Source organism: Pteropus vampyrus, unplaced genomic scaffold (genome assembly GCF_000151845.1).
Source record: "Pteropus vampyrus isolate Shadow unplaced genomic scaffold, Pvam_2.0 Scaffold20, whole genome shotgun sequence".
NCBI lineage: Eukaryota > Metazoa > Chordata > Mammalia > Chiroptera > Pteropodidae > Pteropus > Pteropus vampyrus.
In genome coordinates, this window is record NW_011888801.1 from 3,041,822 (window position 1) to 3,065,065 (window position 23,244).

Below are 23,244 nucleotides of genomic sequence, written 5' to 3' on the forward strand. Positions count from 1 at the left end.
TGTCAAAAACAATACCCTTACTACATATAGTGTACTCTTATGTGTTATATTCTGTTAGAAAATGCTGGGAGCACCCTTGAATTTGATCCCACATGCAGCTGCATTTTGAAAAACAGTGGCTAGTCTACGGCCATGCAACCCTGAACAAGCCTGATCTTGTCGGATCCTGGAAGCTAAGCGGGGTTGGGCCTGGTTAGTACTTGGATGAGAGACCACCTAGGAAGACTAGGTGCTGTAGGCATAAAAAATAAAATAAGGATTGTAAGCTGACAAGGTCCTTGCAATCTGTGAGGTCAATCAAAGGATGCCTCGCCTAAAAAAAAACCCCAAAACAACAAACAAACAAAAAACAAACAGTGGCTAGATCTGCCAGCCTTCATTAGATCTAATTCTGAGAGAGAATCTGATATCTTGCTTTTATGGATGAGGAACAAATCTTTAGGTGTGATCCTAGCAGCATATAGCTAGTTAGTCGCAAAATTGGGGCTATAACCCAAGTGTTCTGACTTCGATTTAGCATTTTTACATAACTATCTCTGACTCAGAATATATCTTTTTTTGTCTTCTCGATGTATGTATGTTTCCTTTTTGTTTCTGATTAGGTATCGAGTGGCAAACTAATAGTGTGTAGGAATTGATACCTCTACCTTCCTGCCTGGACTGAACTCACACCCTCTCTCCCTTTGCAGAACCCTGTTACCTCTTGGCCAGGTGACTCAGCCAGTTCTTAGGTTGTATATGTTGTACACCCAAGGCACCGTGCCGTGTTCCCACTGCCCTGAGCCCATAGCACAAAATGCATGTGGTTCTTGTCCTCGAATAGCTTACTGTGTGAGGTGACATGGCTGAGCTTCATTCTTTCAGTAGAAGCACATATGGATAAACAGGATTATTAGAAATGTGCTTTGGAAAAGATCTACCCCCAGATTTTTCTCCCTGGTGAAAAGAAATAAGCTTCTGTAGCAAGAAAGCTTGAAGCAATGATCACAAGAGAAGAGCGAGGTGCTGAAGATACCCAACTTTAGTTTGGGTTGGGGAGGTACATCATCCTGGTATTGCTGCCTTGCCCCTCTCTCTTCTCCATGGGCTTTGGGCTCCATTGCTGCTTCTCCCTTGCACCTGGGCTCCATTGTTTCTTCTGGAACTGAAATCTATCCCCTTTCTGTAGGAGGTGGTGCCTGCCAAGTAAGGATAACAACTGTATTTTGCAAGCCGATATTTAAAATATCCAGTCTGAAAATATGGATACAATGGGACAAGGTATTTAATATCTGTCTTCTTCCACCAAGTCTGAAAAATAGGCTTTCTGTTCCTCACCCCCTCCTCACCTGAGTTTTTGAGCTTTGGCTGTCTGAGGCTGTCATGAGTATTGTCAGCGTACCTGAGTCCCTGGCCGAGGCATGGCGGAGGCATGCTGGAGAGGGGAGAGAGGCAGAGGAGTGTCACTAGATTGCCACTGTGCTTGCGTAGTCATCACAATTCCACCTCCATCAGGGTGAGTGTGGCAGTTGAGGAATTCTCCTACAACACATTATTTTATGGCTTGGGATCATCTGCTTTGATTCTGGCACTTGGGCTGTGGTTGCCTGTATATTTGAATTCAGGAGAGTGGGTGCCCTGCCTCGTATGTATTCGTCCTGCCCTATTCAGGAGTATTGAGCTACTTTCTCCTTTGAAATGCAATAGGCAGTTCCGTTTTTGCCCATCACTCCTACTGTTGGCTGAGTGGCGCGGAGGGACCCCTTTCTGTAATATAGTGCTGTAGCTGGTGTAATTCTGATTTAGAAAAACAGCTTCACTTCGAGAGAAACATTAATTAGATGCAAAGAGGGAGTTATTTCATCCTTCGGGTGGGGGAGAGTGGGGAGTGAGAGAGAGAAAAAAGTACCACAAATAAATTATCTCCTATTTGTGCAATGTTTTATGCTTGTCAGCTGTCTGTTGCCAGAGAACCACAATGTAGCTAAATACTTGTGACACCTTGCCCAATCAAGGTATAGCAAAAGGATGTTATGGGAGCCTCTTTGTGACAACCTGTGCTAGTTTACATTAGCTTAACCAATCGCTTTTTCCTCTGTGCTTGGAGAAATTTGTTAAATTAATTCAGTTGCAATTAGCAGATTTATGGGAAAGTACCCTGTTATCCTTTAATTGGAGAGCATAAAACTACAAACTGAATCCGCTAGTTCTATTTGTGTAATAGGCAATCTATCTACGACAAGATTTGATCGATGGAGTCGTATGATGCCCTTGCCTTGTTTTATATTGGCTGTCAGCGCTTAACTGGGACTGAAGTATCTGGGTAACAAAAATTGATATAATGACTTAATGCGCCTTATTCTCTTTGAGCTACATCAGTTTAGAGCACTTCTGAGAGAAAAATGTCTGGAAAATATCAGGGAGTCATTTATCAACCTGTTTTCATTAGCATACTGCCTAGCTCTGGCAAGGATTTGAATAAAAAAAAAAAGCAGGATGGTACAATTTATTTCAGGCCCCATATTTCTTGGATGAAAGGAGACTTCTAATAAAAGCAAAATACAGAAAGATGCTTTTTCTAGCTGGTTTTTCCCTAACTAAAAATCCTACCTCTAAAGCTTTTCTGTTTGTTTGGATTTTTGCTGTTAATATTCTGGAGAACGTATCCCCATGAAGGTAATTAGAAATGTAATGCAAAATGCATGGAGGTTATGACATATAGAGAAAAAAAAAAAGGTTAACAACAAGAAAAAATTAACCAAAAATATTCAGGTGTGTCGTGGGTATGTGTCCGTCTGTCTCTGTTTACCTCCGTTGTATATTTTTGCGTGGTTATAATACACAGTTAAACAGTGAACACGGAGAGAAGTTCTCTGCGTAAGTGGGTGTTTAGTAGCATTAAAGGATTTCAGAAAGTTAAGATAACAGCGTTTTTAGCTTTCTTGAGTTGGAGCTGAGGGGAAATAGAAACAGATCAAAATGTTTCTATAGTGGATAAAATGCATTTGGTATATGGAGTCATTTGTCCTACCCACTGTAGGATGTGAACCACAAGAGGTAATAATAACTGAAAGGCAGTTGTACGAGAGTGAGTCCTTTTTTGCATGAAATTTTTATGCATCAGTCAGCCTGCATACAGTGTGCCTAATGTATAAAATAAATTGGTGCATAAATCAGATTAAGAGCAGCATGTTGCCAACTTTTGCATTTGCACACAGGAATTCAATATGGATATGGAGAAATTCCCATTTTTTAAATCTCTAATAGGGTATGGGGAATCTCAGGTAGACACTGCACACAGGGACATTTTATTCACTTATCTCCCCCACTTGTCACCCCAAATAGCAACAGAAGCAGTGTCGCAGGTAGTAAGAGCAGCGGTGCGGGAGTTTTGTGATGCTAGCTGTATATGGAGGGTAGTGACACACTATTTAAGATAATATTGCGACTCTGTCTATAGCTCCTAATTATGGCGAGGAATTGGTGTGCCAATCGATAGTGATTTATGGTGGGGATAAGCAAGTGCACATTGCTCACATTGATCTGCATGTAAATTCCTTGACATAATAAGAAGTTATTACCAATGACAGTCGCTGTCTGACTGCTAATTCATAGGCACATCCTTCCGTCAGTGAGAGCCACAGTATCTGCATACTGGGTGTGAGTTTGCCCCACAAATTGCCTGTTGTAAGTCGGGCCTGTACATCTGGTACCCCAGGAGTGGCTATTGAGTAGATGACAGTTGAGGTCACACTCACTGTTTCTCTGTCAGACAGTTCTGTAATTAACCAACAAGACAGGGGGTATGTCTTTTATTTTTAGAGCAAGAAATATCCTACAGTGGTTTGACTCTGGGTTTAAAAAAATAAGTTTTCTTAAATATTTTATCTTTACACCATTTCCCCAAAAGTCTCAGATAGCAGATTATTAACCGATTAAAATACAATTGCTTTTATTTTACCTTTTATCTCCTATTATGGTTTTTGAAAGTTATAGATGTTTAAACTATCTAGCTTTTTTGGTCTCTTAAATCTCATATATATTTATATGCTTCTGCATTTCTATTGCACCAGAGCTTTTCTAAAAAAAAATTAATCTTCAAGCTTATATCTCTTTGTTCTTCCTTTTCCCCTTTCCTTTCCAACAAGGCCTCATAAAATGTTTTTTAGCTGTATTCTTCTCCCCATCTCTTAAGTCATCTTTGTTAACTGACCTCAAGTCTTTTGTAATTCATAGGTAATAGGTGGCTTGTTTCTTTTTCACCTGCTTTTTGTGGGCAAAATCTGTCTGTCCTAGCCTGTGGTATTACGTTATCTATAACCAGCAGTTTGTTTTTTAAAAACATTTTGTCATGTCCCTCTATGGCCTGATATGTTTTTTTTTTTCCTTAAGAGTCTGCTGCATCAGTAAATTAGTCATGAAAATGAATGCTGCCAAAGTGTGATTACTGTGTTCTCACCTTCTTTATTCTTACTGGAGAAGGTAATTGTTATTTGCAGGAGACCCCTTGAGAAGTTGGAGTAATGGACATATACCTTGAAAAGTGAGTTATTAGTTCCAGGTATATGGTATCTGCTTTACCTTGAGAAATACAAATAGTTATAAAAACACAAGATTGTTCATTATACATAGTAGTCACAGTAGAATAGAGTAAATAATACGAACAATAATTTAAATTTTAGATTGCCTGTTATATCGATTAGGTCTGGCTAAGTTATGCTGCAGTAACAAATAACTCCAGAATCTCTAGGGTATTCTGGAGTTATTTGTTACTGCAGCGATACTTAGATGTATTTCTCGCTGTACTTCATGTACATTGTAGGTTGGCAGAGGGGTTCTGATTTTAGTCACACAGACTCAAGATGGCAGTTGACATCTTGAACACTAAGCTGGACACTGAGCCAGAGCAAAAGAGTTCTGAAGGGTCTTGGATTGACAAGTAAATGTACCGCACACAGCTCATTGTCACAGGGCCCATTTTTACCTTGTGATGCAAAGAGGGTAGAACTAGACATATTTGGTAAACAGCTTTAATATATAGATTAGAAATACACAGTAGGTACTTATTAAAAACGCTTCTCAGAGCATAAGAAGTTAGCTTTAACAGTGCACATATTGGTGATGACTGAAGAGGTCTTGAATAATTAAGCTGGAAATCTCTAAACAGATAAGTTGGTTCAACTCTCTCACTTTTACAGAGGAGGAAATAGCGATCCAGAGAGGGGAAATAACTTTCTCAAGCTTATAGCATCGGAAAGGAGCAAAATAGGGATGCAAACCGAGATTTCTTGACTTGAATCCAATGTGTTTTCTTTTGTCTCTCTCACCTATAATCTTGGGAGCCTCGAGTTCTTGTGCATATTGCTGTTAAAACTGTGTGTGTTGGTCATTCAAGTCCTAATTGCCTGTCCTTTGACCTCAGTCCTTTATTTGACAGCTTTTGCTTTGTCCAGGTGCTCTGGGTCTGCCTGGGTCCAGCTTCTTGGCTCTTCCTTTCCAGATTCCCTGGCCACCATCGTATCGTTTTTCTGCAGATGATATTTTGTTAGGAAGCTACATTCACTTAATTTTTATTTCAAGTGCTAGAATTTTCATTCCTGTTTCAAACTCTACAAATATGATGCAAGATATATAGAGTGATGTTGAGACAATGATGGGTTGTTCAGCAGCGTCAATCAGTAAAAGGAGGTGAGATCAGGAGGAACTTCACAGAGTGAAATGTTTATTGATTTGTTTGTTCATGGTATATATCCGCTCTCTACTTTGAGAAGGTAAGGGAAATGGTGATTTGGTCTGGACAGTAGTACATTGTTTTGTTTTGTTGTGACTCATCAGAGTCAAAAGACAAAGTTTTAGTTGATGTGTCTACTGGTTTACTTTTTAAAAAACTAATTCAAGTTTCTGCTTCAGACATTGAGGTCATGGTGATACACTCAAAGTTTTAGACAGGGACAGGAAACCTTATAATACTTGTCATTGTTAACAGGTAAGGAATTATACTTTCCAAATGATTTTTACAGTGGATCTAGGATGGACCTTCCTGCTAGAAGACTATTAGTTATTTTCTTATGGTCAAAATTGTGGATGTAAGCATTTATCAGTAGGGCATGTGTTAGAACCCAAAGCCTGGGATTTTGGAATTGGATTCATAAGTGGCTAATATCTGTGGTAGATAAGGCAGAGGGCAGTGTGCTTGTGTGGCATCAGAAAGATGCTTTCTTGCTCATATAGATGACCCTTATCAGCTTTATGCTTTTGTGTGACCCTCATATTCCATTCAAAATTAAAAACAAAAGCTCCAAAAAAGCTAACCTTCATTAGGTACCCATTATATGTCAGGTGCATGTGCACCCCACTTCTCTTTCTCTATAGTGTGTATACACGTATGTATCTGTGTGTATTTCTCATTCGTTCCATATAATAGCCTTATGAAATAGGTATTGTTGCATGGCTAACATCTGAGTGCTTACTTTTGCTTACTGTGTGTTGCTGTCTTAAGTGCTGTATACGAATTAATTTGTTTCATCCTTACCATCACCCTCTGGAATAGCTCCTTTTATTATCCTCATTTTGAAAATGAGAAAACTGAGGTGTAGAGTCTGTTATACCTAAGGAGTTACATAGCCGGGATGTGGTGGAACCAACGTTCAAATCCAGCAGAGCTTGAACCACTCTGCTGAGCTGCCTTGCTCTTCTTTACCACCCCACTGGTGAGGGGAGGACTTGTAGAACTGTGCAATGAGATTTAGCCATAGAATCAGAAGAATGGATTCAATCCCTGGCTCTGACACCTACTCTCTCTGCTGCGTTAGGTAACTCCCTTAGCCTCTCTCAGCTTCGTTTTCTTCATCTGTATAAGAACTCTTACCCTTAACTTAGAGTCAGTGGTCCTTAGAGTGAGGAGCTTGAGCCCAGGGAAAATATCATGAGAACCACTGGCATGCTGGAAGACAGTGTTAGAATTCTATATTTGATTTTCATAACCTAAAAACTAGAAAGGGATAAGCTAATCAGTATTTAATACTCAGACTACACTGGTGCCCTCACTTGGTGCAGGTGTCTACCACATAAGCGTGATATGCCACACAGAGTAGGGAGCTTTTCCAGAGGCCACTTGGGAACTGTTTTTTGAAGAGCAGTTTATAGTGCCACCTTTCCCTCTTTTTCGTCTTTAATATTTCGCAAATTTTATTAGTTTCTGGTTCCAGGATATCAGTGGTGAGGTTAATTTCATTTAAAAAAATTCTCGAATAATAGACCCTTTACATTATACTTGGTTCTGAGTTGGGGACTGAATACACAAATTTTGGTTCCAGCAGAGGTTCCTTGATTATATAATGAGAAAGTTGAGTTTTTAAAATTATAAATATAAGTTTCCCATTTTTAAAATAAAAGTTCAAGCTTTCTTAATCTTTTCACTCCTAATGCCTACCAGAAATATATATCCCAACAGATATGTTGGGCAAAAAATGCAGTTGAGCAAATGCTTTCTGAAAGAAACTTATGGAGGGAACATTGTCAAAGCAGATGTTTGGAAAGTTTCCATCATCATATGAGCTCATTGCTAAAAAGTGTCCAGTTGTATCATCTATAAAAATGCTCATCTCTGCAAACTATAACAAATTCAGAAAAGGAATTTTCCAACCATTTAAGAAATCTTTTCAAGAAGAAGTATTAGTGGGTTTTGAATTCATTTGCAAATAATATAAAATTGCCACACATGTTGGGTAATTGACGTTGAAGACTGTGGACATTTACCCACTGAATTTAAACAGCGATCTGAGCATGACTGGTTAATGAGATTGGGGAAAAAAAATAAATAAAGAAGAGTATTATGATTTGATCATTTTAGCCAGTGATCAGTTTCTTCCCTATGTACTGTTGTACTGAATAATGGCTGTACCAGCTAATGGCTGTACCTTAGCACCAAAGGTATTAGGTGCTAATCCCAGAACCTGTGAATGTTACTAATATGGAAAAAGGGTCTTTGCAGATGTGATTAAATTAAGGATTTGCGGTGGAGAGATGATTCTGTATTATCTGGGTGGGCCCTAAATGCAGTCACAGGTGTCTTTATTAGAGAGAAGCAAAGGGAGATTTGATGCAGATGGAAGAGGAAAAGGTAGTTCTGACTAGACAAGGAGAGATCATAGTGATGCAGTCACAAGCCAAGGAATGCCAGCAACCTGTAGAAGCTCGAAGAGGTAAGGTACAGATTCTTTCTTAGTGCCTTTGGAGGGATCGTGGCCCTGCTGACACTGATTTTGGCCCAGTGGTACTTCTGGCATTCAGATTGTGACAGAATTATATATATATTTTATGCCACCAAGTTTGTGGTAATTTGTTGCAGCAGTCACAGGAAACTAGTCTGTATACTTAAGTAACTTATAAAACTGATTCAATTATTAAAACTAAGTGTTAAACTGAAATTAGAAGTGAACTTTTAAGTTGACTTTACAAAGTGTTAGGCCAGTAATTTATTTTAATAATTTTTTTTATTTATTATGGTGACATTGTTAAACAAAATCCAAGAAGTTTCAAGTATACAATTCAACAGTAAGTCATATATATTGCATTATGTGTTCACCGCCCATAGATTTCTTTCTGTCATCACATATTTGACCTCTTTTATCTCATCTACCTTTCCCTTTCCACTCTCCCCTCTGGTAACCACTGGTCCACTGTCTATGAATCTGTTTGTTCTGTTTGTTTGTTGCTTTTAGGTTTATTTCCCACATATAAGTGATATCATGCGGTTTTCAACTTATTCCTGTCTGGCTTATTTCGCTTAGCCTGATTATCTCAAGGTCCATCTATGTTGTTGCAAATAGCAGTATTTCATCTCTTATAGGTGAGTAATATTCAATCATTACACGTATGTCTCACATCTTCTTTATCCAATCATCTATTGTAAGACACTAGGATTGCTTTCATGTCCTGCCCACTGTGAATAATGCTGCTATGAACATCGGTGTGCAAATATCTTTTCGGATATAAGTTTTCAAGCTTTTTGGTAAATACCCAGTAGAGGGATTGCTGGATCATATGATAGATCAATTCTTAGTTTTTTGAGGAACCTCCATACTGTTTTCCATAGTGGCTGTACCAATTTGCAGTCCCACCAGCATTGTATATGGGTTCCTTTTTCTTCAGATCCTCTCCAGCACTTGTTATTACTTGCTCTGTTGATAATAGCCATTCAAACAGGTGTGAGATGGTATCTCATTGTGGTTTTGATTTGCATTTCCCCAGTAGCTGGTGAAGTTGATTGTCTTTTCATATGTTTGTTGGCCATCTGTAGATCTTCTTGGGAGAAGTGTCTGTTCTGGTCCTCTGCCCATTTTTTAAATGGATTCTTTTTTTGTTGTTATCGAGTTGTATGAGTTCTTTGTATATTTTGGATGTTAGGCCCTTATCGGAGGTGTTGCTTTCAAATATATTTTCCCATTCGGATGGTTGTCTCTTTCGCTTGTTGATGGTTTCTTTTGCTGTGCAGAAGCTTTTTAGTTTGATTTAGTCCCATTCATTTATTTTTGCATTTACTTCCCTTGCCTTTGAGTTCAAATTCATAAAATCCTCTTTAAGTCCAAGGTTTAGTAGCTATGTTTTCTTCTATGTAATTTATTGTCTCAGGTCTTATATTCAGGCCCTTAATCCATTTTGAGTTGATTTGTGTGTGGTGATAGACAACAGTCTAGTTTCATTCTCTTGCAGGTGGCTTTCCAGTTTTTCCAGCACCATTTATTGAAGAGGCTTTCCTTTCTCCATTGTATGTTTTTGGCTTTTTTTTGGTCAAAAATTATTTGCCCATATAAACGGGGGTTTGCTTCTGGACTCTTGATTCTGTTCCACTGGTCTGTGTGTCTGTTTTCTGCCAGTACCTGTTTTGATTATTGTCTAAGTAATTTAAAAATAGTGAGGCTTACGTATATAACATCTCTAATGAAAAAGTTAATATACAGTATGTAAAATATCTATGTTTTTTGGTGAGCTCAAAGAGGAATTGACATTATTAATGCATAGAATTGCATTTAAAGTCTTTATACTTCTTTCTATCCTTAAAATGCCTATTTTGTATATGTTTTATGAATACATTGGTACAATAGTAAGTATCTATAATTTATAAATAACATATGTTGGGTGCATGACCAAATGAATTTGGAGAACTTGCTCTAGGGAATTATTGTTAAGATTGAATGAAATAAGTGTGAAAGCTCTTGGAACATAGTTGGCATCCAATAACTATTTATCGAATGAATGAATAGATGTATGAACAGATAAGGAAGAAATGGAGGATCCTAGTTTAAGCAATAAGACTATGGAAACATGGCTGATGGAGGAGCTTAGCAGTGGGCCCAGGTGTGCTTGATTCCAAAGCAGGCGATCTTTTTATTTTGCCTTCGTCTTGTGAAGAAGTGTGCTTGTTGGAATTATCTGTTTCACAATTTCATTAAGGGGACCCTTCAGGAATCTGTGAATGTTACAAGTGAGACTTAGTGCTGATCCTGTGGGGCTGACCCATCTCAGCACTGGGGTGAAGTGGGAAGCAGTAGCAAGTGCAATGGCAAGGATTACCTGAGAAGGCAGAAGATTCCTGCAGTGGGTGTGGCTGTCTTGGCCTGTGAGGTGGTGTTGGAGTTGGGAAAGGCATTTGGAGGTGGTTGTGGTGGGGTAGGCTGTGGAGCTCTGCTCAGCTTTCTTGCAATTCACCCGACGAGGCAGGTGGCTTTAGGCTTTTGCCTGAATGTGAGAGGCTATGAGGATCAACCAAAGCTAGAAACATAGAAGATTCATGAACACCAATTCCTCTTCCCCATGAGGAGTGTTAGAAGAGAAATAAAATTTATATACTCACTGATTTTTAGGCAACCAAGTTACACACACCCATGATTGTGGGAGATGTCTGGACAATACTCAGACCTAGTTTTAGCCAATAGTTTCACTCTTCTTTCTGGCCAAAGACAAAAGCAGCTTTTACTACAAGTGTTAGCAATAAACTACCTGGATTTGGAAATGTTCTCTCTTCCAGATTATCTTTTGATAGAGCTAATAATGAGCTAATAATGACAAGAAAATAGCCAGAGTGCTAGTGGGTGCTGAAGGGAGATAATAAGGATTTCAGAGCTGTTAGGTCCTTAGACCAGCCAAACTGCACCTGTGAAAAGGGGAGCAGACCCTATTAGCCAAATTGTGAGCCTAGTCAGCTCAGTCTTTAAAACATAAGAATAAAAGCCAGTTCTTGGAAATGTACTTCTTGTGCTTTGGCTGTGTTAGAGTAGGGGGTTTCTGTGTTGTTCGCCAGAACACTGGCATCGACCCCCATTGTTGTTACTCCTGCTGCTCCAATAACCTCCAACAAAGGCAATTCCAAGTTCCCTTGTACCCTTGTTCACTTCTGATCTATGTTTTTATACCGCTCAGAGCATGTCACTTGAAACCTTCCAATGATCCCCCTTTCCACTGTTAGCAGGATTTTCTCCTTTCCTCCCTCCTACCCTTCAGCTAGATCTCATGCTACTCTGAAAAAGATTGTCTTGTCTCTGCCTGCACCTGCCTCCTCCTATTTCACCTGGCTAATACCTTTGCATTCATCAAGTCTCAGTTTAAATGTCACTTCCTAAGGAAGGCCTTCCTTGACCCCTGTTGACTTCATCAAGTCTCAGTTTAAATGTCACTTCCTAAGGAAGGCCTTCCTTGACCCCTGTTGGTTTGGCTTCCCTCGCTATATGCTCCTCTAGCATCCTGAAGGGCTGCTTTTGAGATAGTTATTTTACTTATAATTATGTATTCAGTGTCTGTCAGACCTATAAGACCATCATCTTTCATGTGGTCAATGCACAGTACCAGGCACATAAGAGATGCTCAGTCCATGTTTGCCTGATGAATGGACGAAGCTTTTCAAGAAAGATGGTACTGTGTTATTTTGTACCCACACAACTAGCATAGTACCTGACACCCAAGAGATGCTGGTTAACGGAGAGGCAGTGGGCCAGGGCTTTTAGGAGTTGTGACCTGGATGCATGGCATTATGCCTCATCCCCTTCACCCATCTCAGTGAGGCCCAGGTCTGACTACCTTAAGAAGCTAACCGGGGAAGGATGATGATAGAAGTTGAGGGGTCTATCATCAGTTGGCCTTTTGAAAAGAAAAAAGGACAACATGCAGATTTATTAATGACAAATATTTCTATATCTAATGAACTTAGAACATTTATTGCCATCTTTTTAAAATGTAAAAAAGAAACCAAAATGCTAGAGAGGCAATTATCGTGACAACCTTTGCATTCTGTTTGCAGCCTTAGGCTTCTTAAGAGGTTCCCTTTTGAGTTGTGGTTATAGTTTTTAAGCGTATGTCTCATTTTTGACCTGGGAGTGAGGAAAACAATTCTAAGGCAATGAAAATACTCAACTGACTGGTAAGTACAGAAATGGGTCTCAGGCTTCTAGATATTTGCCCCACCATCTGAAATGTAAATATCTTCTGAAAGTCCCATTTAAGAGCAAATTTCACCTGCAAATAGACTGTTTGTTATATCTTCTTGAAAAGAATATACAACCTAGTGAGGGAATAAACACATCATTACACTTTCATGACAGATAAGCTTGGCTCTGTTGGGGTGTAAACTCATTTTTCTTGGGTTGACCTTTAAATAGTATTGTGCTTTTGTATGGGATTTAAATCAATAATTTCGTCAAAGCAAAATATACTGCAGGTTTTTTTTTTTTCTTTACCATTTAAACAGTTCTATAAACTCTCACGGAGTAATGGATTTAAACATGTTGTCCTTAGGAAGGTAACGGGGGGTGTGGAGGGGCGGGTGGTTGGGGGGGGGGGGAGACAGTGTGGTGGGGGCAAGCCACATATAAAAACTCACTTATTGGAAATGAGGCAGAAGCCTGTGATGGCTGCAGATCTGAGAGTAGTCCGTTTTCTCTTCCAGGCAGCTGAGATGGAGGTGCCAGTGTAGGCTGTAATTAGTGGTGTAATACCTTTTCTGCATTCCTGTTGTAAAGCAACAAAGTGTCCCAGGTGTGAGGAGGTTAAAATGAGAAGTACCCAGTAGTTATGAAGCAGCAATAATGAGTTTCCTTCTACTTACCATGGATTTGTGTGATATACAGCTTGCAATTAAGCATGGCTTGGTGATTCAGTGATTAATGTATATACAGCTCCTAAAGGAGGGAAGCCGCCCTCCCGTCACATCCTTCATGATGTTTACAGCTGGGTACCTATTAACAGGAAGATGGAAAGGGCCATTTACAATTCAGTAACCTTTATGACAGTGAACTCTTTAATCAGCATTTTATTTCCTTTGTAACACTTTAGTCATCTACAAATGTCAGAATAAAATAGGGCCATGAAATATTTAGGATCGGCATGTGGAAATTGACTTCCCTTGATTTAAGCTGCTGTGTCTTTTCATTTTGTTGTTTTGGGAGCTTTTACTTTTATTGAAAGACAATTTATAACTAAATGCTCCCAACAGTGACTGGCATTAGGGTAGAAGGAATTTCAGAGAGCCAAGTTCTGGTTCTATAAAATTTGTTGATGCTTGCTATATTGGGTAATAAGTTATTCAAATAAAAACATTAGCAAAGGATTTGTATTTCATAGCAGTATTTAGTAGAGGTACAGCAGACTGCAGAGTTTATGACAAAATACCCCGACATATTTTAGAAAGGTAATTAAGTATGAAGTACATCCATAATAATTTAAGTCAGTTATAGTGTGTACCTGAAATATGCATTATTGTCTCACATTATTTTCTTAGTGGGATTCTGGGACTTTTTCAATTCAACAATAACCACCTTTCAGCTTTCTCATATTGTCGTAAATGTATGTAATATGTATTAGCAGAATTGCCATGTTTATATTTAAAAAATCTTTAAACAGTGATATTGTATTAAATGATTGCATTATTATTTCTTACTCATATCTTTTGTTAAGCTAACCCATTTTAAGCCAGTGAACCCAAGCATATCTCAAATGATGTATTTTAAAAATTAATCTTGGACAATGGCGTGCTTTAAGAATTTGGCAGGGTGCAGTGCTGCCCTCTCCCATCCCCCAAAGGTTCCTGGGGACCATTTGTTGACCTTGGGATGAGCCTCAGTTTAGGGAGCTAGTTCTTTTTCGGGGTAGCGAGAGTCTTGGTCTTATGTGGGTTCCATAGGACCACATTTCACACTTTTCTGCAAGATATTGAGATGTTACTTTTTCTTTTCTGCTGTATGGAAACTAGTAATTGGAACCAGCATGGTGCGGTGGAAATACCAGTAGCCTGAGTGCCAGTTCCAGCCCTGACGGGAACTTCATGTCATGGACAAGTTCCTTACCTTTCTGGGCTTTAGTTTTCACATCTGCAAACTGTGAACTAGTTTACTGGACTAGGTGTACCTTCAAGGGAGCAGTGAGAGACGAGAGAGGAAGGGGAATACGAGGAGAATAAATTAGGACCTTAAATTCAAACTGCTTCAAGTAAAGAGTTTCTATAAATAAATGGCATAGATATGAATCCTAAAAGAGAATGTCTTTACTTAGATGATGGACAGAGAACTGTTGAGGGCTGGGGAAAGTCTAATCATCCCACGAGTCTGTCGTTGTTGCCGAATGAGTTAAAATATCTATTGAAGCTCTTAGCGCAGAACAAGACACCCAGTGTTATTTTCTCTTTTCCTTGTTTTCATAAAAGGACAGAGTCCCCAACTGTCTTCTGGAAACATAACCCCTATCTACAGAATAGCAGCAAGTTATTTGTGTTAGAATGTTTATAAGGAAAGTTAAGATGTATTCATCTTCAACTTGAGAGCTTCCCCTACTAAGTTCAGGGAGCGAGATACAGAAAAGAGGGACATCCAAGGAATAGAAGTCTTACACTGGGTGAGGAAATGGGCTCAGGACTTGGGATATTAATAGGAAATTTTTTTTTTTTCTTCTCACCTCCTTGCCTAACTTTTAGCTGTACTCAACAGCTTGCTTCTAAAATGGTTCTTTGGAGCATTAAATGGATGGCAGCAAACAAGATCTCCCAGGGTCTCTAGGAGGGATTATAAACCCTCAGACTTTGAAAACTGGAGTTTTTTCATTTGAAATTGGTTACCTAAGAATACTGGAGGAAGGCCTGAGTGACATCAGCAACAAGGCTGGAAGCAGGCATGGGTGATGGTAAAGTATTAGCTGTAAGGGTAGGTGGTGGCGGGTGAGGGAAGACTGGAAAAGCAGGATGGAGGGTGGTCCAGGATAGCAACATTTCAAAAAGATTTTATTTCATCTTTGCCCACCTTCTCACAAGAGAACCTCACAGTGGTGTCTTAGATGACAGGAAGCAGCAGTGGGATCCTAAAAAATCATGGTGGCTGTAGGTTTTGTTCCCACATTTCCACTTTTTAATTCATTTAGCTTCTTTACTTTTTAATTTTTAATCGTTTTTAAAGTGTTGTGAAACATTATCATAGAAAGTTTGAAAAAAATGAAATAAAGACAATCGTCTATAATTCTGCTAAAGTAACATTATTATTTATATGTTTTCTGTCTTTTTCCAGAGAAATAATGCTGCATAGTTAAAATGACAGCCAAGTGTGAATTTTGTTTAGTCTTGTGTTATATAACATACATTTTGCCATGTTGCTTCATTGTCTTTATAAGCATCATTTGTGAAGACAGTATATTATTCCTTCAAATAAGCATTCCATATTTAAAAAATAATTTAAAACATATTTTTTAAAACCCTACTATGGGCTATTTAGTTTGCTCTCACGGATTTTGCCATATCAATTTTCCATATTTTGAATTATTTTCTCAAGAAGAGAGTCCCAGGCAAATAATTATTGGGCTGAGGTGACCCTGTTGTCTTGCATCACTTACCCACTGATAGCCCAAAACCTCCTAAAAGTGTTAGGTGAGTTTCTTCCAAGTTCTAGACTACATATTTGCTCTTAGCTCAAATGATTTTCATGAGAAGTCTGTGTTTCTGTAGAGAATTTTGGATGTTTTGAAGGTTCACGAGGATCTAAAGTCATGTGGATGATACCATTTATTTAAAATTATGTTTAAGTAGATAGAAAATAAGGAAAAAGCAAACTGGAATTGGGGCTGGCATCTGTGGGGAATGCAGAATGTGTTAGGAACTATCAAGCATGTGATCTCAGTTAATCTCAAAACAATCCTATGGATTGGGAATTAGTAGCAGTAGATTCTTTTTTCCCCCCTCAGAGGAGGAAAATGAAACACAGAAAGGTTAAGTGCCTTACCCGAGGTCATCTAACTTCTGTGGAGTCAGTTTTTGAAGTCAGCTTCACCTTACCAGAGCAGGTGCTTGTTCCACTCTGCTCTACACCCTTTGTGTAAAGAAGCGTGGGTAGGTGAAGCAGTAGTGGGGACTCCACTGTCTCTATGATGAGCATGGAATGGTGGCCATTTCTTCTTTTGTTATATCAGTAACTCTTATTTTAGCCACTGGGACTTAGAGCTCTGTGGTGATTCTCATGTCCTTTGGGGGGCCTGTCTTTATGCAGTTCTCTCAAATCACAAAACATAATTTTGCTTTAATACCCGGGGGTGGTGAGGATTGTGGTAGGCTGGCCGAATGGCAGCTGATGGGATATTCAGGGGTTGTTAGGATGGCCTATGTAGGAGATCTTCTAGGGGAGCTGGAGTCCAAACTCTTTTGGCCCTATCAGGTTTTACTGTGTCCCTCTGTACTTTCCTGAAGGCACTGAGGTAAAGGAATTGGAGCTGTGTCAGGGAGAAGAGATGGTCTTGCTTTCAAAGCCCATTGTAGGACTGCTGTTAAGTGGAGAGCCCACTCAGACAGAAGGATGCTCGGGAAGAACTATTCAGGGCCCTTAGAGAAACCCTCCACTTAGCCAGCCAAGAACAATAGGAAAAGGGGGACGCTCAAGGTTAAGAGACAAGTTCAAGGTCATAATGCTCATGGATTCCTGGCAGCTCCCTGTCATCTCTACATTGAAGAACTAGTGAGACACACATGAGAGGAGGTGACCAAGCCACCAACCAGGGAATCACAGGAATGGCTCTAGCCTTCTTCGGCCTCAGCCCTGGTTGGCACTGTCTCCTTTCCTTAGAGGCCGTGCAAGAGCTGGAATTACTACATGGGGAGGATGATTTTCCACCACTTGTGTGGTTCTTGAATAAGACAAGAGGGTGTACAGAGAGGTGAGGGCTTTGGGAGGGTGGTGCCAGTACATAGTTCAAATTGAAGCCTGGTATTTCTCCCCATTGGGTGGGGACAAGGAGTAAGTGTTGGGCTTTTTTTCTCCCCCTGGTGATCAGGACACGTTAACCTACATTCATTCCACTGCTTTGCCCCCTCTCGGTCAAGATTATTTAAATGTTTATCCTTCCTTCCTTCTTGACCTTTCTTGTTCAGTCCTAGTTCCCGGGTCCCGCTTGTTTTGTGTTTCATGAGCTTAGCAAACCGTGGCCTCCAATTCCCTAGTTCTAGTGTTTTCACTTAAGATGAGGAGTGATGAGCCAAAGGTTTCAGGCTCAATCCTTGAGCAAAGGGCCGCTCTGACAGGGATTATTATTTATTTGTCATCTTGGATGTAATAAGCTGTAGGTACAGCTTCGAGAGCCCTTGATTTATTGCGCTGTCTACTGCCACTAGCAGGACGTCTGCTCCACCGTGCAGGATGAATACCACACTGTCAGCTTCGTCGATCTGTCTCCACCACTGCTCTCTCTCTCATAACACATTCCCATTTCATGCCAGAATACATAAACAATCTTTCATTATTTTGATGCCTTTTTCATATTTGTTCTTTACAGAACATAAAGTTTGAATTTATGGGTTTCCTTTACATTATTTCAACACACTCCACCATTTTCCGGGTTTGTGGTTTAACTCTCAGAAATTGGCTGCCAGGTGATTTAGTTATTTTGGCTTTCTAGTTTTATAGTTATTTAATATCGCAATGCCAGATACTGAGAAAATGGAGTGCATGGGAGGTGAGGGATTTGCAGTTTAGGCTGTTGTCATCAAGGCAACGTGTTCACGCGGGTGAGGTGTGGGGGTTCAAAACAAGGCGCGGGAGATGGGAGTCATTTGCTTATTTACAAAAAAATAAATTCCGTCTCAAAAATGTCATTCAGTTGATTGTCCAGCCCAAGTCTTTGATGGAGCTTGAAAGGAAAAAGAGAACATCCCAAAACTCTATGGAATTAGCAAGGTTTTCTAAATTGGTGGTCAAACACCTCACCCATTTTTTCCCTGTTTTGGACACAGCAGCAGCTCAGCACTCTTTATTTTCGCCTCTGCTTTCTTTTTCTTCTCTGCCTCTTGCATTCTCTCCCCACCCCCAGCCCAAACCCCTGCGCTTCTGTGTTTCAGAGGCTTGGCCATATGGCCTAATTTAAAGGAATTTTTCCTTTTTTTACATTTAGTTCCCCCAACTGGTAGGAGAGCTCATATTTGAAGGTGGCTTGCTTAGGGATAGGAAGTTACTGCCTCTTTTTTTTCCGGGTAGAAGGGCAGGCTTGGGAAATGGATCATATACTTGCTTGCTTCTTCGCTTATTTGCATTGTCCTATTTGCATAGATTTCCCTCCTCATCTTAGTCTTTCATCTCAAAGTTTATTGTCTTAGTTTTAACCAAACATGACAATTGTTTGCATTCTCTAAATTGGGCACCTTAGTCTTTTTGATTAAGAAAGTTTTCTCCCACTTATTTTCCTTGAAATTAAATTTTCAGAGAGATAGCAGGAAAAATTCATAGAGTAGACTGGGTTGGTAATGCCAATACTGATGATAAAGACTTTACATATGAGCATGAGCGTACGGTGTGTGTGTGTGTGTGTGTCTGTTTATAGGATATGGGTCAATCCATGGAGGAACCTGGTGAATTTCACGTCTCTTGGTAGTTCCTGATAAATATAAGCCATTGATGGGTGAGACTGTACTCCAGCCAAGGTTAATTAATAGTATGGAAGTCATGGTGTTTGAGAAGAAGTTAAAGTTCTTCTCAGTGACAGTGCTAATTCGGGTTCCGTGGCTGAAATTCCGGCTCCTTTTGGAGAAGGTTTCTTGCTCACATGCTTAATTGTGTTCCTATGTCCTTGCCCTTCTACTCAGCCGTTTGGGAGGAAAGGGCTCAAGGTGAGCATTGCTCTGCAGTTAGAAAGTTGTTTTGAACCCTGTCTCCTCCTGAAAGACATTAATGAATGTGGATTTGAATGTCATAAATGCAAGATAATTTTGTCACTCCTCGCTTCCCTTGGCCGCCCTCATTAGAGAATTAGGGGATTTGCTTAGCTCACATCACATCATTCAGGCCTGTTGTGGCTGGAAGGGAACCCTAGTTAATTAATATGAGAAATTTGTTTTGTGTCCCTCGTTAAAAAAAAAAAGACGGTGCAGGTTGGTGTTGTCAGCAGAAGCTGCTTGTCACTTTGACCTGTTCTGTTAAGTGTTTGATGTGTTTTCTCAGAGTAATCTGTGAATAACATTATAGCCCAGCCAGAGGAGAAACCGAGGGAGCAATAGCAGAATTAATATCTGGGAGCGTTGATAATTATATATCAGAATCTAATTTTTAGCACGGAAAATGTGTTAATGACAGAGAGGAAAACAAAAACCACTAGCTTCTCCCAGCAGGCTCCAAAGTGTCATTTATTATTTCTCAGCTGGGTATCTATCAAGTTTATGGGTTAATTTTTCTGTAGACTGTTATTTATGGGTTTTTGTTTGTTTTCAGCCATCATTACTAACAATACGGTTAATAGCAATCATTTGTTATCCAGCACTAGGCGTGATGCCTCAGATGAGAGCACTGAACTGAGAATACTCATTTGGTAGCTGAATAAGGCCCTGACAGGGCCCATTTATAACGAGCTCATTCTATAATGTCCATCCTATTAATAAAATTTTGTTGCTGTCTAATTAGAGATGTCTGATGTGTATAGTAGCACCGCAGAGGAGACTTTTTGCTGCTGTCTTTCTTTTCCTTCCCCTAGTCTCTTCTGTTACAGCCAAAGCCCATCTGGGCATGTGGGTTCGAGAAACAAAAGGAGTGAGAAACGCGCGGTGGTGGAAGGTTCTGGGTTTGATGTGTGGCAATAGCTTGGAGTGAAGACTTGCTGGGAGGACGTGCTGGCTCTCTAGTCCTCTTCTTTGCTCTTCATGCTGTGGTTTTACCTGCCCCCATTAGTGATTTGCAGTTTTCTTCCCAAATCCACAGTGATTTGAAGTGTGGTCATAGAGTACTGTGATTGATTTCCTAACAAACACACCAGAACAAAAACATCGAAGCAAGTGCTCAGCTCTTCAAAGAAGTTGCCTTGAGAGGCATCACATTTATTCCTAAATCACTATAATTTCTCAGAGCCTTCTGGAAACTTTTCTTGGTTTGTTTGCAGAGGCAGTCTATTTTACCTAATTAAAAAGTGAATAATCTCCCCAAGTAAGAATTTGGAATGGTAAGTTAAAACATCAGTCTCAATATTTTGTGGTCACACTTTGGCTAAATGGATTCACTTTCATCATTTTAATCCCAGGGCATCTTGCAGGCTTTTTTCTTTAATTAGAAAGAAGCTTTGCGGCTAGGTGACAGGATATGCCCATCTGTTGGACAAAGACCTGGAATCCAACAATTATTTTTAGATCCTGATGCCCTTACTTAGTAGTGGTAGGATTTGGGGAGAGTGACGGAATTGCTGCGTCTCAGCTTTCTCAGTTCCCCAAAGCAGGTACCAGCCCCCTGAGAATGGATTGTTGCAAGGATCAAAAAAACATATATGGAAATGCTTTGCTGATAGTCGGAATTCCAAAATGCTAGTTATATTTATCACTGGTTACTACAGCTTTTAAAAGAACCATATACAGAAGAACCTATCCCACTGAGCTTCTTTATTTAAAGTCATTTTAAATATAGTTGTATAAATAGCTTTACTAACTAATTTTATCGCTCGTATTTCAAGAAAATTTTTGTTTTTCACTCCAAGAGTAAAATTTAAAGAAACGCATGGCACTGAAAAGTTTTTTTTTATCATCCTGACGATGGCTTATTATGCAGTTTGCCCTTTGTAGGGGGAGAAAAGAGTTTAGAATTCAGGGAAGAAATATTTTATTAATTTGGCAGGTGCTTAGAATTATATACTTTTGAATTAAGAACACACAATCAGGCAATATACTGCAGAATGTTTTAAAATAGTTTTGTTGCTAGGTAACTATTTTCCTCTTTAGTAGGCTTTATCCCCCCCAACATATGAAATGTTTTGCAAATGATCTTTTGAATAAAAACATCATCTAATATTTTTCTCCCGGTCTATCTGTTTGATTTTAAAGGCAAAACTTGAAAAAATATATAGCACTGCAAAATTTCCATCCTAAGCTGGCAATGAAATTGCTGTATAGAGTTGCGCTTGCACAGGCCTGGGTAGTCTGCCGTATTTTCCTCTAAACTACACTTGACTACAGCTTATCAACCCTTAATTAGTGCGACATTTTCTCCCTGTGATTTCTATTGATGTGTGGTATAGGAAGCTGGATTGAGCCTCCACCTGACCAGTGTGCAAATTGTTGTAGAAAATTTAGCAAACATCTCTCTCCATTATCCAACAGCCACCCCCTCACCCCACAGCCATCTCTTCTCCCCGTTCCCTGTTTCTCTCTCCTTGTCTTTCTCTCTTCTATTCCCCTCAATAGAAAAAGTGAAAAGCAGGACGATAGGAATCAGGTTGAGTATTAGTGTTTTTGCTGGCCTGTGCAATAGAAAACGACAAGCGGCCGACTGGGCCCTCCGTCAGCAGATCAGGAAACAGGGAGGCGGTGGCAGGCGGGGGCTCCCCCGTGGCCTTGGGATGGCTGCAACGCGATTGTGAGAGCCGGGATGAAGTCAGCACTGACAAAGTGAGGGGATTGATGGATGGACAAAGCGGGGAACTGGATGTGAGAATGGATGAGGGCAGAGGGGGAATTTAACACAGACAAACAGAATGAAAGACAGAGAGGAATTGCCTGCTAAAGTATGCCCGCCCTTAGCTCCCACAGCAATTTACTTACTGCTAACTGAACACCCAAGGATTGTTTGCATCTTTGCAGATTTTCCTACCAGCCACAGCAGAGGGAAGCTTGCAGATTCCAGCTAGTGTATGCCAGGCTTTCTCTTTCACCCCCCCACCCCCCGCCCCAACTACATTCACTCACATTCATTTAATTCAAACTGAGCGGTTGATTATTTCCAATAAGTTCACACAGTGTTTCTGCAGAATAAATTTTCTTCCCCTGCCATTATTTTAATGTTTCCACTAAATTTACCTTAATCAGTCATTGTGCCCTAGTGTAGTAAATAGTAATATTTACCTGCTTCTTTTGAAAATGATGTTTCTAGAAGGAGATCTATTGTTTTGTGAAGGCGTGTGATAGTGATGATAATTTGTGCCTCCTTTGTGCAGGAAAAACTTAGTGGCTTTCTACCTTTATCCAGCCCATATATATTAATGAGTGACTCAATATTTAATGCTTGCAACATTTTACTTTAAGGCAGAAAATATGCTGTCTAAAATATCTAAACCCCAAATATGTTATATTAGGCAAATAAATAATTTGTTAAGAAGGCAGATCTCATGTTGAGTGTTCTTCCCATAACAAAAACAAATTTTAAAAAATTGGGAGAGAAAAAAGATGACTCTTCTTTTCCCCCTTGTAAGAAAAATAGTATTGCGTATGTTACTATTTATGAAATGGTCATTTTTTCAGAAAAAAAGTTTGCGGTGAGAAAGCTATATGAGGCTTTTTTTGAAGAAAAATATATACAACCGGTGACTGTATGAAGCAATAGAAGGTAAATCAAATTATTATAATTGAATACCATACTCAAATGTATATTTAGGATTTTATTTCCTTGTATGAATAAAGAAAGTGATTTTCTGAGATCAGTTTATTTAGGAGCGTTGGATAAGAATTAGTGTTATTAAAATTCCCAAAGAGGAACTTAAACACACACACGCATGCACGCACGCACACAATAATTGTTGGGAAAGTCAAAAGCCGATTTATCCCCAACTTAATACTATCCAACCTTAAAGTGTGGTAGTTTTAAAATGAGCCATTATAATTTTGGTACATTCAAAGAACCTGGGACCTTATGGAGCAGGGGAAATCTCTTTCTCATTTTGGAATACATTGAAGGAAACTCGTTATTTCAGAATTGATGCTGATGGGTCTAATACTTCCTTTATTTACTTTCCATCCAAAAATCAAGTTTGGTTTTTTTCTTCTCTTCCCTCCCTCTCTACCTCCCTCCT

At 39.5% G+C, this 23,244-nt stretch overlaps 1 protein-coding gene and 1 pseudogene across 1 annotated transcript in view; both read left to right on the top strand.

Moving 5' to 3' along the window:
* The window catches only part of LRMDA (leucine rich melanocyte differentiation associated), a 999,992-nt gene that overhangs the window by 222,944 nt on the left and 753,804 nt on the right, over window positions 1-23,244 (top strand). The window lies entirely within an intron of this gene.
* On the top strand, window positions 123-241 carry LOC111736574 (annotated as a pseudogene).